The sequence below is a fragment of the Pelodiscus sinensis genome, chromosome 3, assembly GCF_049634645.1.
Source record: "Pelodiscus sinensis isolate JC-2024 chromosome 3, ASM4963464v1, whole genome shotgun sequence".
Taxonomy (NCBI): domain Eukaryota; kingdom Metazoa; phylum Chordata; order Testudines; family Trionychidae; genus Pelodiscus; species Pelodiscus sinensis.
In genome coordinates this window covers 3,031,716-3,044,983 of record NC_134713.1, presented here as the reverse complement: position 1 = coordinate 3,044,983, position 13,268 = coordinate 3,031,716, and the positions used below count along the sequence as shown (strand labels likewise).

At 51.5% G+C, this 13,268-nt stretch overlaps 1 long non-coding RNA gene across 1 annotated transcript; it reads left to right on the top strand.

Annotated features, from left to right (window-relative positions):
- Positions 1–8,862: 8,862 nt before the first annotated feature.
- LOC142827541 (uncharacterized) lies at positions 8,863–10,905 on the top strand. Its single transcript, XR_012902208.1, has 2 exons — positions 8,863–9,204; positions 10,673–10,905. It is a non-coding gene; the product is annotated as an uncharacterized LOC142827541 (long non-coding RNA).
- Positions 10,906–13,268: the final 2,363 nt, after the last annotated feature.

The window sequence follows — 13,268 nt, the reverse complement described above, 5'->3', positions numbered from 1 at the left end:
ACTTTGCATTTGTCCTTATTAAACTTCATCCTATTTAATTCAGACCATTTCTCCACTTTGTTCAGATCATTTTGAAGTATGACCCTTTCCTCCAAAGCGCTTGCAACCCCTCCCAGCTTCGTATCATCTGTAAACTTAATAAGCGTCCTCTCTATACCAGTATCTATATCGTTGATGAAGCTATTGAACAGAACCGGTCCCAAAACAGACCCCTGAGGAACTCTACTTGTTATGCCTTTCAAGCTGGATTGTGAACCATTTATAACTACTCTGTGTGAATCGTTATCCAGCCAGTTACACACTCACCTTGGAGTAGCCCCATCTAAATTGTTTTTGCCTAGTTTATTGATACGAATATTATGTGAGCCCATATCAAATGCCTTACTAAAGTCTGGTTATACCACAACCACCGCTTCTCCCTTAGCCACAAGACTTGTTTTCAAAGAAAGCGATCAGATTGGTTTGACATGACTTGTTCTTTATAATGTATGAATGGAGATTCATTGTCTCTGCCGGATCCCTTGGCTGATCCCAGCTCAATGAACCTGCTGCTTCCCCAGACATAGGAACGGGAACATGAATGAATGACGTAGGCTGGCTCATAAGCGCTCACTTCCCCCACACCATCCTTTACAGGACCACATGAGCTAGGAGGGAAGAGTAAAAGAGTTGGGTTTGTTTAGTCTGTTAAAGAGAAGACTGAGAGAGGACGTGACAGCAGCTTTCAAGTTCCTGAAAGGGCGTTACAAGGAGGAGGGAGAAAAATTGTTCTCCTTGGCCTCTGATGATAGAACAAGAAGCATCAGGTTTAAATTGCAGCAAGGGAGGTTTAGGCTGGAGAATAGGAAACACTTCCCAACTGTCAGGGTGGTTTATCACTGGAATAAATTGGCTGGGGAGATTGTAGAATCTCCTCACTGGAGACATTTAAGAGCAAGTTGAGTAGACATCTGTCAGAGATGATCTGGATGGTGCTTGGCCCTGCCGTGAGGGCCAGGGACTGGTGATTGCTTATCTCTTGAGGTCCATTCCAATTCTAGTATTCCCGGAGACTGTGTACACAGTATTGTTGCAGTTTCTCCAGCTAGGAATTTTATGAAAGTCTATTATCCATTGTACAGGACTATGTAGCACTTTAAAGACTAACAAGATGGTTTATTAGATGATGAGCTTTCGTGGGCCAGACCCACTGAGGGGGAAATCTCGCTCCCCTGGGGTATAGAGCCCCCAGAAGGGTCCGAGGCCGGAGGTCAAATCAGTGAGGCAGGAGAGAAATCTAGAAGGAAAAACTTTATGATGCATGCATGCAGGCTGTCACACCAAGAGTGAAAGCAGCCCTCAGAGACAGATTCAGGGATTCTTTATACAGTATGTTCAGACAGTTCAGTTGTGGATTGTTTTTCTTTAACATATTGTTAGGCCCTAGGAAAAATAGGCCTAGTGCAGTTATGCTAAAGCAAATGTAACAAAGGTTTCTGGGTAAGTCCCTGGGCAGAACTGGAGATAGGTTCAAGCAGGGACGCACCTTACACGCTTGCTCAAGTTGCAAAATGAGATAAGCAAGAAGCTGCATTTTTGTACCTGCTGTGAAGAGGAACAGTTTGTTTTGAGAACTGATAAGGAGCCTCCCTGTTTCTGCTCTCCCCATTTGTTCCAAACTCCCTGTTTCTGTTCTCCTTTGGCCATAACGAACTGTCTCCTTATTGCCCAGTACCTGTCTTTTGGGCTGATAAGAAATTGCTGATGCATTATGAATTGCTTAAGGCCATGATGTATAGTTGGCCAGGTGTCCATGGATACTAAAAGTTTCTAACCGATAAAGGAGGGTGGGTTGCTTGGGCGAATAGTCTATGACGCGACGGAACTGTCTATATAAGCCTACCTGTAAATGAAATCAGGGCTGGTTCACTTTGGAGACGGGCCGCTCTCTATTGTTGTGTGCACCATTCAATAAAGAGCTTGTGATTGGATCTTGCTGGTGTTGCCTGTCTCTTTGCGGTCAGACAACGAACAGAGGTCGTCCGGGTTCGAGTCCCCGACAAATTTGGCGACCCAGATGGGACCCGTCTGACTCTCCGGTGCAGAGGATCGGACTCCGAAGCAACGCAGCGCGCATCCTCCGGTTTTGAGGAGCCTTGCCAGGTGGCCTGATCCCTGCTCCGGCGATAAGGCGTGTCCTGTGAACCAGCTGAGGCCCGCAGAAATCCAGCAACATCACCTACCCGTTGTGTAGGATCCAGGACCTCGGGGTTAAAGTCCCTGAAGTGTTCGGGGTTAAAGTCCCTGGAGTGTTCGGGGTTAAAGTCCCTGGAGAGGTAAGCGCGCTCGGTATTGAGAAATTGGGTTAAGGATCCTTTGGCTGGTAAAGATGGGACAGGGCGGCAGTAAGTGCCCGGGGGACGCCCCGTTGACCCTGATCCTAAGGGATTGGAAGGACATTTCTGGAACGGCCGGTCAAGCAAAATCTAAAATGAAGGATTTGTGTCAAACACAATGGCCTTCACTCACTGATAATTTGTCCCCGGATAATGATTGGCCAGACTGCGGGATGTTTTCCGTAGAAAGAATGAATGCCCTGAGAGACATACTGGTAAATCTTAGACCCGGACAAATGGAATATTTATTTGTATAGTATAATTACAAACCAAAGGAATTTAAAAGGGCTCTGCAGGCTGTGTGTGTAGAAAAATCTGTTAAACTTCCCCCACCCTATGCCCCGGAGGTGGTAAAAAGAATATTCCGTACCATTTTTTCTATCCATCTGCCAACCTGGGCTGATGTGATTCAATTGTTAAATACCCTCCTCATGGAAAATGAGCATCAAAAGGTTAAAGAAAAGGCTGTAGCACATCACCAGAATCAAGCTTGGAGAGGTATGCCCACCGCTGAGCCTAACTGAGATCCAAATTCGGACGGGATGCAAGGGAAAAGTTTACCTGAAGTGGTTAGCATTGTGACGCGGGTGTACAATGAGAAAGAGAAGAGAGAGAGAGAAAGAAGGAATTAAGCGATTGTTGTTATATATGAAGGGAAACCTGCTTTAAAAATGACTCCTTGTTTCTTGCAGCCTCTTTTAATTATCTAGGCAAAGAAACAATAAAGTTTAAACATTTGGCTACAGACACTTTGTTAAACTTATTAAAGAGAAATAAGGAATTCTACTGAAACTTAATTGGTTAACTGCATAAAAAAATAAAATCTATACATTGTAAATTTGTAAAACCTGCACCCTAAGGGTTAAATGTGTCTTCCAAGAAAACTAATTATTGTTTTAAAGAAATCCAAGCCCAGAAACTTCACTGTTTTTCTGTTCAAATCTGAGTTGATAGCACTTTTGGCTTGCTTTCAGATCCAAGGTTGTGTGTGTCTGCAAACTGCCTGTCTGTTCTGGAAAAGGGGAGCATGTCCCCCATAAGTAAGCCTGTAACATTGTATATAAGTCTTTTCAGGAAAAGAAAACCTTTTTGCTTGCTAAAATATTAACTAGCAAGGGTCTTGTTCTAAGAAAAAGTTTCTGTGGCAGTAAATTATTTGAAGCTTCACACAGAGAAAAAAAAAAAAGCCTGGTCTGCAGTACAAGAAAGAAACTGAGGCATGTCATCTTTAACTTAATAATTAAACAATGAAGTAATTTACTCAAACCCTCTGAAGCTAGTGTGCAAAACAAAAGCATACCATTAGGTAACAGCAGGCTAATCAAAAATTAGCAAAGAACATTGGTAAAGAAAGTATTCTAAAATATAATGCACAACCCCAGTGTAGGTAGAAATGTTTTCTTTGTCTTTCAGATTATCAAAAAGTACTAATATTAGCTGAAAAGTAACTGAAGAAAAAAAAAACATGGTTCTGTGTCATGACATAATAAGTTTGTGTTCTGTGTTCTATCCAAATTTGTCTTGTGTGTCCTAATTGTGATATATGTATTTCAAACATTGTTGTGTGTACAATATTGTTGTTTTAATGAAAGAATAATTTAAATCCCTTAAATAATTTTAACTTTGTGCTTTACATAGATGGTTTTTGCTTTTCTAATTCTAGTGGAGTTTTAGTATCAGACTATGCAGTTTGTACTGTCTGGAATGTAGAGGAATCTGCTCCTCTACCTGCTGTTTTTTTCCCTTCTCTCCTATGATTACCAGCTCCTTTGCCATCTCTTTCGGAACTGGCCCTCCTGCAAGACCAAGCCCCAGAATCGGGAAAGCAGGAGTGGAGACTGGCAGGGTGCACCTTGCACCCAGAGCACTACTGGTGCAGCTCTGATGGCCACATTGTTGCCCCAGTGGTCTTGCTACTTCACCTTGCCTCTGTGCTCCATGGATTGTTACACGTTGGCAAAGGTAAAACAAAATTAGTTTGCTCCCAAATTCTCCCAAGCAGCCAAAGATTATTGTCTGGCTTGCCCTGTCTGCCAAGCCCACAATGTGGGTAAACCTGTAAAGACAGTTCCGGCAACCAGACCTCCGCCTTTGGGACCATGGCTGAATTTATAAATGGACTTTATTCAGTTGCCTAAATGTCAATCTTTTGAATATGTGTTAGTTATTGTTTGCTTGTTTTTAAGATGGGTAAAAGCTTATTCCCTGCAGGAAAGCTGATGCCATCACAGTGGCAAAGAAACTTCTAAATCATTACATCCCATCATGGGGAATACATTTTGTGATTTCCAGTGATAAAGGTACCCACTTTACTGGACAAATTGTTTAAAAACTGGCAAAGTACTACTCTATCAGACAAGCACCGCACTGCGCATGACACCTGGAGAGCGCAGGAGCAGGAGAGAAATGAAACGGGATTTTAAAGAACAAACTTGCAAAAATATGTAAGAACTCTGGCTTAACATGAGTAGAAGCACTCCCGATTGCCCTAACGAGCATGAGAGTGACTCCTAATCGGAAAACTGGACTCAGTCCACATGAAATTGCATGTGGCCGACCTATGAAATTGTTAAGCAGCCAAAAAAATTGACCTGGCTGATGCAACACTTATTAAAGAAAGCATAGTCAAGTATTGTCAGGAACTTATGAGGTGTGTACAGTCTTATCATTCTCAGGTTAAGGACGCCTTCCAGGAGGTCCTGACTGTGCCGTGCCATAAACTACAACCAGAAGATTAGGTTTGCGTGAAGGTTCACCAGTAGAAGACTGCCCTGGAACCCAGGTGAAAGGGTCCCTACCAAGTCCTTCTGACCACCCATACTGCTGTAAAGTGTGAGGAATTGTCCGCCTGGATTCACGCCTCCCACCGCTAACCGGTTCCAGTGCCTACACAAGTTGGCCCCAACAAAGAGCACTGCAGACCTGGTACCAGAAACCCAGGTCCAGAAGTAGACGGGGATCAGCGCAGGCCTGGTACCGGCAATCCAGGCCCAGAAACAGACGACGTCAGACTTCAAGGGAGCCACGCACGTTCACCCCACCGCGAACCGGGTGAACCAGAAGCAGACGACATCTGTGCCCAGGACAAATAGACTGCTACCCCTTTGGGCGACCTGAAGCTTCGACTTCGACTGAGGAAACCTTAGACTGGTGGTGTCCTTTCCCGGAAGGAAGACCTCGTTTTCTGGCCTGGGTTCTTATGTTTTTACTTTTATTATTTGTTATCTTTCTCTTTTAGTGGTATGGAATGTAAGAGCATCAGAGGCTAATACCTACCTGCGCTTTGCTCATGAAATGAAAGCTCGCATGCCTGCATTATGCAATGTGTCCTGCTGGGTTTGCTCCTTAATGCCAATGGATAGTCAAAAAGACCTACCCATGATTCCTATTGCCCTTAGCGCAGCGAATATGACTTGGACTCCATCATAGAGAGATCCTTTGGGCACCCAGAATATAACTTGGGAGAATGCTGAAATCCATACAGACAAATATCTGTTGGTCTGGCAACGACCCGGTAAATGGTGTCTTCTTAAGGGATCCTCTACGCTTAACACCTTGTGGGTTGGTGAAAGTGAGTGCGAAATTTATTATAATATCTCACATATTGGGTATCAATTTGAAAAGATAGAAACACGATATAACTTTTCACGCCATGGGAATCAAGTGGAAGGGAAGAAATTGAAATATCTAATCCCCAATGGAGTCTCTATCTCACTTCTCCCTACCTGGATGACTATAGACCCTTCCTTGTGTATCCCATTTCAAGTGAATAATTCCTATAACTGTTCTCCCTTAAATTGCACTCACTGCGATCAGGGACCTGATCACCGATTGCTTTGTGCTTGTTATTTTCCTGATAGTCCTCTAACACCGGTTGCACCCCGTAGTTGGGCACCGTGGAACACACCCTTATTTGGAGTATACTGGGTGTGCGGTAACAAAGCATATTTGACCCTTCCTCCTTCATGGAGTGGATCCTGCTACTTGGCCTGGTTGGAGCCACCTGTTGTTTACCGCCCTCATCTCCCCACTGGAAAGATTAGGAATATGAGGGACGCTGAGACAGATGCTAAAGAATCTCGCCCTCCTACCTGGTGGGCTGTGAATGATTGGACAGGTGTTTGTGCGGCATTTCCCAATGCTTGTGGAGGGGCCTTTTATCGAATAGGAGAGGGAGTACTGAGGCTTCAAGGAATTTTGGAAATAATGGCTAATACCACTGCTGATGCTTTAACTGATCTGGCTATCGAGCAGAGAAAGATCCGGCAGATGGTTCTCCAGAATCGCTTAGCACTAGATATTCTGTTAGCCTCTCAAGGAGGAACATGTGCCTTAATTGGACAAGAGTGTTGTGTGTATATTCCTGATGTTTATAATGCCACTTAGGACAGAGTGCATCATCTTATGCAGGTAGCAAAAGATCATGGAGGAAAGAAAGGGGATTCTTGGTGGAGCGACCTGTTTAGCTGGTTTCCAAATGTCGGTGGTTGGCTCCATAACTTACTTCGTAGCGCTGTCATTGTTATTTGTGGTTTGGTAGTTCTCTATGTCCTAATTCGTTGTGGATGTTGGATAGGCACTAAGGTGTGTTCCACCAAGTAGTAAGTTGTTACAATGTGTCCCAAGAGTCCCTTCATGGTACTCTAGGGACAAAGGGGGGACTGTTAGGCCCTAGGAAAAATAGGCCTAGTGCAGTTATGCTAAAGCAAATGTAACAAAGGTTTCTGGGTAAGTCCCTGGGCAGAACTGGAGATAGGTTCAAGCAGGGACGCACCTTACACGCTTGCTCAAGTTGCAAAATGAGATAAGCAAGAAGCTGCATTTTTGTACCTGCTGTGAAGAGGAACAGTTTGTTTTGAGAACTGATAAGGAGCCTCCCTGTTTCTGCTCTCCCCATTTGTTCCAAACTCCCTGTTTCTGTTCTCCTTTGGCCATAACGAACTGTCTCCTTATTGCCCAGTACCTGTCTTTTGGGCTGATAAGAAATTGCTGATGCATTATGAATTGCTTAAGGCCATGATGTATAGTTGGCCAGGTGTCCATGGATACTAAAAGTTTCTAACCGATAAAGGAGGGTGGGTTGCTTGGGCGAATAGTCTATGACGCGACGGAACTGTCTATATAAGCCTACCTGTAAATGAAATCAGGGCTGGTTCACTTTGGAGACGGGCCGCTCTCTATTGTTGTGTGCACCATTCAATAAAGAGCTTGTGATTGGATCTTGCTGGTGTTGCCTGTCTCTTTGCGGTCAGACAACGAACAGAGGTCGTCCGGGTTCGAGTCCCCGACAATATCAAAGTCTCAGCAGCAGTACTCTGAGACTTCTGTTCACACCAGGAGTGCTAGAAGTAAGTTTTACAGTACACAAAGCCACATGAGAACTTGAGTGGAGGAGTCTACAAGGCAAACTGTGACAAAGATAAGGGTTTACATGACAAATTGTGACAGACTAGGAGTCTCCATGAACTTGAGATAGGAGGCATTGTAAGGGTCTTGATTAGAGTTAATTTGATTTCTCTCTGTTACAGGGAGAGAGGCCTGGAAAACTTTTAAACCTTTACAGCAGTTTTCTTTTAGAGAGTTTTGATTTCCTGCACAGTCCCCCCCTTAGACACAATTGGAGTTATTTGATTTTTCTCCCACACCACTTCCTCAGATCAAGTCCAAAAGGGACTCTGGCAGTGCCCAGTCAGATGCTCGGAGCGGACACTAGCAGTCCGGCTACTGTGGGCAGAGGCCAGTGACAGTCTGTAGCCAGACCCTAAAGCGGTGACACACTTGCACCAGCTCCGGTGCAGGAGACCCCTTTGAGGAGCATGGTCTACAGGGCTGTGGCACAGACAGAGAGGAGAGAACCCTGCAGGCACACACAGAGAGCAGGGAGTGGGGACAGGGGCTCTCAGCAGACATGGGGTGCTCCGGGGAAGGGAAGGAAGAGGAGCTGTCCCACCAGCCAGGGCTTCTCCTGCCTATGTCTTCAGGCCGCTCGTGGGGGGGAGGGCTTGAGCGGGCTGGAAGGGGGCAGCTGGAAAGGCAGCACAGGGAGGGGCACGAGGCTGCCATGCAGGAGGGCTGCTTTCTGCTCCTGTGTGGTCGTGAAAGTCCCCGGGGGCTACACATGAGAAGAGGGAGAAAGCGGGGGGCTCTGAGGTGAATGGGGGAGAGGCGCAATTGAGGAGACAGGGGAAGATGTGGTGCAGGGCATCAGGGGAAGAGGTGGGGCAGGATCTCTTACGTGGACGTGTGGAGATGAAAAGGCACCTGCCTGTGTGATGCTGGGCTCCGACCCATGATGTTCAGAATTACAAGTCTCCATCAGGTCCCTGTGACTCACAGACTCAGTTCAAAGGGCTCCCACCGACACCCTCCCTGCATCAGCGCTTTCTCTTTAATTGCAAAACAAGGTGTCATTTGTCACCTTCCCAATACATCTGGAGACCTGCACGTGTTCCAGGTAAACTCCACCCACCTCGGGATGCCGGGGGAAGGGACCAGGCAGGTTTCATGGCAGAGGGAGGGGCAGGGACCAAAGGGCCCTGAGAACGTGGGGGGTTTGCATCACTGGGAGCGGCCCACTGGGCCAGAGCGACATTGCAGGGACCAACGCACACGTGGAGATCAGAGAGTTCATGCTCCTCCCCCAGCCCCTGCTCTCTGCCAACAAACTCTCTAGAAATACCGGGATCCCCAGCCCAGCACCTCACCGGCCTCCAGCCTCCCTCTCTGCTCCTCTGCTCTGCAGCCCTGCTGAGACCCCAGCCCCCTCCAGCCATGAGGATCCTCCACCTGGTGTTTGCTGTTCTCCTGCTGGTCTCCTTGGCTGCTCCAGGTGAGCGGTCGCTCTGGGAGGGGCGGGAATAGGGACGGAGGAGGGGGATCGGCGGGTAACAGGAGGGACTCAGGGTCCCCGGCAGTGTCTGGTGGGGGGGGGCATGTTCTGGGGACAGTCTGAGCCAGGACCACTGTGAGCACCACGTGGGTGTCCACTTGTCTGGGCGTGTTTAGATGAGCCGCTGCTGAGACAGTCCTGAGCATCTGGCTCTCTGGGTCCCACCTAGCGAGTCGCTCGGGGATTCCGAGTCGGGAGGTTTCCCGTAAGGACGGGCAGAGAATTCCACCCTCTCACCAGCCCCCTGGAGCTCAGACCCTGGGGCCAGCGCGCCCCCCGGCTGTGACCCTCACGTTACACACCTGGGTCCACACTTGGCACAAAAATCAAGCAGGTTTGACTTCCAGAGGTGTGGGCAGCTACAGCTACCTTGGCTGCCTTCTGAAATAGCGGTCACTTCCATGGGGGTGTCTCAGTGTAGATTGTCAGCCCCATGAGGCTGTGCAGGGCCAGGCTCTGTCAGCGCCTCCCCAGCTGCCAGCATCTCCGCCCGCCGCCCTCTTTGTGCCTCATTTTCCCAGCTGCTCTTTTCTATCCGCCACCAACCGCCACGTCCCTTCCTCCCTCCCCTACATCCCCCTTATCCCCTTCCCTCCAGCCAGCCCCTCCCACGTTTCTCTGCGCTCTCCCTGCCCCTCTGTGCACCTCTCAGCACCTGCTCTCTCCCCTCCCCCACCTGGCCTGGCCCTTCGCAGCCTCCCTCCTTTCCCCTCCACGGCCTGGTCCTCCCCCTAAAACCTCTCCCCTGCCTCCCTTTTACACCTTGTCTCCACAGCCCAGCTCCTCTCCATCCCTCTCACTGCTCCCACCCACCCGCTTTGCTGCCTCTGACTCTGTCCCCACCCCTCCTCTCTGTCTTTCCTCTCTTGCCACCAGCATCTTCCATTGGTGCCTGCTGTCCCCGGCCTAGGACTCTTAACCAACTGCCCCTGGTCACCGACAGCCTCTGAGGGAGCCACCATGTGAACTGCAGGGAATGGCAGGAGCCTGATTTCCCTTCCAAGGGCTCCCCCTTTTCCCCTCCCTCAGAAATGACTCTGGGATTCCTCAGGACATCAGGGGTGGGTGATTGGAGCTCTGGGTTCTGTGGGGGCAGGTGTCACTGGGGGGGCTCTCCAGGGGACACTAACCATGTGGAGGCCGATCCCTCAGGAAGGGGAAGGCAGCCCCCACCGCGCTGAGCTGCCCTTCCCCTCTAGGGCAAGAAACGGCCCCTCAGCTGCCCCGTCGGTCTGACCCCTTGGGACGGGCCATGGATAGGAGTGTCCGGGAACCGGGGTGACGCTGTCAGGGCCAGCCCCCCGTCCGTGCTGTGTGAGAACCGCGGGAGGAGGGCAGGGGGGCATGGTGGGCAGGGCCTGTGGGCACAGCTCCTGTCTCTAACCCGGACTCTCTGTGTCTGGCGCAGGCCTAGGGCAGAAGAAGGGCTGTGCTGGTCGCTGCGACTGGAAATGCGGCAAATACGAGTATGAGACCTACACGTACGACTGCCCCAAGTCCTACTGCTGCCTCCCCCTCAAAAAGTGGAAATGAGCCCGGAGGGATCCACCCGCCCTGGACCAGGAGCAGCCGCGGCAGCGGGTCCCCGACTCCCCACAGAAATGTCCTTCCCTCCCCCCATTAAACGAGAGCAGGCCTGGCCTTGGCGTGTGCCGTGTGGGTCACTCGTGTGTGGGGCCGTCGTGCAGAGCGGCCCGAGGGGCTGTGAACAGGCCTGTCCCCGAGGGCCCCGGGAAGGGCCGGTCACCTCGGAGCCGAGGCTGCAAAACGGCTCAGGAGAGAGAAAAGCAACTGGCCCCTCCCTGCCCTCGCGTCTGCGCAGGGACGTGGTGCGGGGGGAAGGCGCTGGGTGGGCAGGGGCTGTGGGAGGAGAAGCCCCCGAAGGCCCCGTCTGCACCGCGCCGCTCACAGCCACACGGCAGGGCCCCTGCGGCCGCGCTGTTGCCGAGTGAGCAGTGCAGCCCCGTTATCGCCGGGGGAGAGCTCTCCCGCCACGGGATAAAACCGGCCCGACGAGGGGCCAGAGGTTCCTCCACATTAACGAAGCTCCCGCCAGAGCTGCGCTGTCACTTGGCGGGGGAGGGCTGGACGGGGGGGCTTTACCAAATCCCTGAGCGAAAAACCTTTTAGTCACAAAAATGCCCGTGTAGCAGCAGCCTCGCGCTTCCTTCCCGGGCCCAGGGCCACAGAGCCCAGATCTGGCGGGATTTCCTCTGCTGCCCAGCCAGAGTTCAGTGTCCCTGCCCCACAAGAAAGTTGCCAGTTGTCTTGTGGGGACACAGACCAGGACAGCTCAGGGCCCGGCTTCCCCACCCGCCCCCAAAATGCCCCAAGTCTCCCCGTATGTCGCTTTTCAGTAGGGAGGGTTAGTTTAGTCCCATGTCACACTCAGTCCCCGGCCTCTCTCCTGAGACCCCCAGATCTGTCCTCACTGCGTCAGCGGAGCCATGTTTGGTAAAAGCTCAGACCCCAGTCACAGTGCTGTGTGCTACCCACTGTCACCTGCGCTGCTCAGCCTGTGGACAGGGCGACAGGGCCTTTCTCCACCCACTGCAAAGGGACGGGCCTCAGTTTCCCTCTTGCTCCCGAACGCCTTCCCATGCAGCTAAATGATTCGTCAGAGTCACATCCCCAGAGCCTTCCCTGGGGACCTTTGCAGACAGGAGCAGGAGGGGACTGTGTGCAGAAGAGCCACCCCGCTCTGGACACTGCCCCTCCCCCCATGGCCAAGTGGGGTCCAGCCCGTGTCCGGAGGGCCCGTTCTGGGGGCTGCACCGTGCACACTGCTGGGCTGCAGGGGGCTGGCTGGGGCCAGCGTTGGGGATGGGGTTTCCTTGTTTCCCTTTGGGAACAGCCGGGCAGAGGGGCAAGAGGTGAATGGCGGGGGCAGGGCGAGCGGTGGACTGTTCACACGGATACAGGCGTTGGTGGCTCGCGAAAGCCAACAGCCGATATTCACCCACACAGAACCCTGCACCACGTCACCCTGGGAGCGTTACAGGGGCCCCCAAAGGCTGCCAGCGTCTGTCAGAGCCGCCGTCCTCCTCCCCCCGGGCGTGTGCATCCTGCTGCCCTGCGCCCCTGGGAGGGGCAGGACACCTGGGGAGAAGCCCTGGCCCCCTGAAATAAACAGGCGCCTTTGTCACTGACTTGGGCAGCGCCCGCATGGCAGGCAGGATCTCCCGGCTCCCAGCCCCGTTCTGTGTCTAGGGGCTGTGTTAGCAAGGGGACGTCTGCCAATGGCCATCCTGCCTCCTCCCAGACTCTGCGCCTCCTCGCGCTTCCGACCTCCCTGTCTGGGGCAGGGCTCTTTGCCGCCTCCTTCACTGCACACGCAGAGAAACCCAGTTCTGCCCACAGCCCCCGCGTGTGACACAGGCACGTACAACGAGCCCAAGAGGACAGTGGCCAGCGCCTCAGAGCAACGGTCCAGAGGCAGGTGAAAGTTAGCTTGTGTGAGCCCCTGCAATGGGGAAAGATGCGACGTTCTCTAGCTCCTGTGTCCCCAGGGATGCAAGAGTCTGTCGCTGACCACGGCAGGATGGAGACGTGTAAACCCAATGGAGTCGGCGCAGGCTCTTCCCGTTTCGTCTCAGTGGTGTGTGAGTATCTGCCAGCAACTATTCCCAGGGCACGACTCACACTGGAGACGGGGCGGGGGAGGAATCGCTCCTATTGGACCAAACTGTTGGTGGCAGAGATGAAAACGGCAAAGGGACCCAGCCCTGACCTGGGAAAACACCACGGCCATGATGCGACAGCCCAGGCCCACGAGCAAACACCCCCCGTCCTCTGATCGGCTCCCTCTGAGTCTCTCCCTGATTGTCTGGGGCTCTGCACACATTCCTCCAGCCTGATTTAACCCCTTGTAGCCGAGTGGGGCAGCCCCACCGCTGCAGGGGAGGCCAGGGAGGCGGTCGAAGGCTGCGGGGAATGCAGCACGGTCGGGCTCTGCAGCCTTTGGCTGCCGACTGTAGGACCTTGAGTGGGAACCCAGAGGAGAG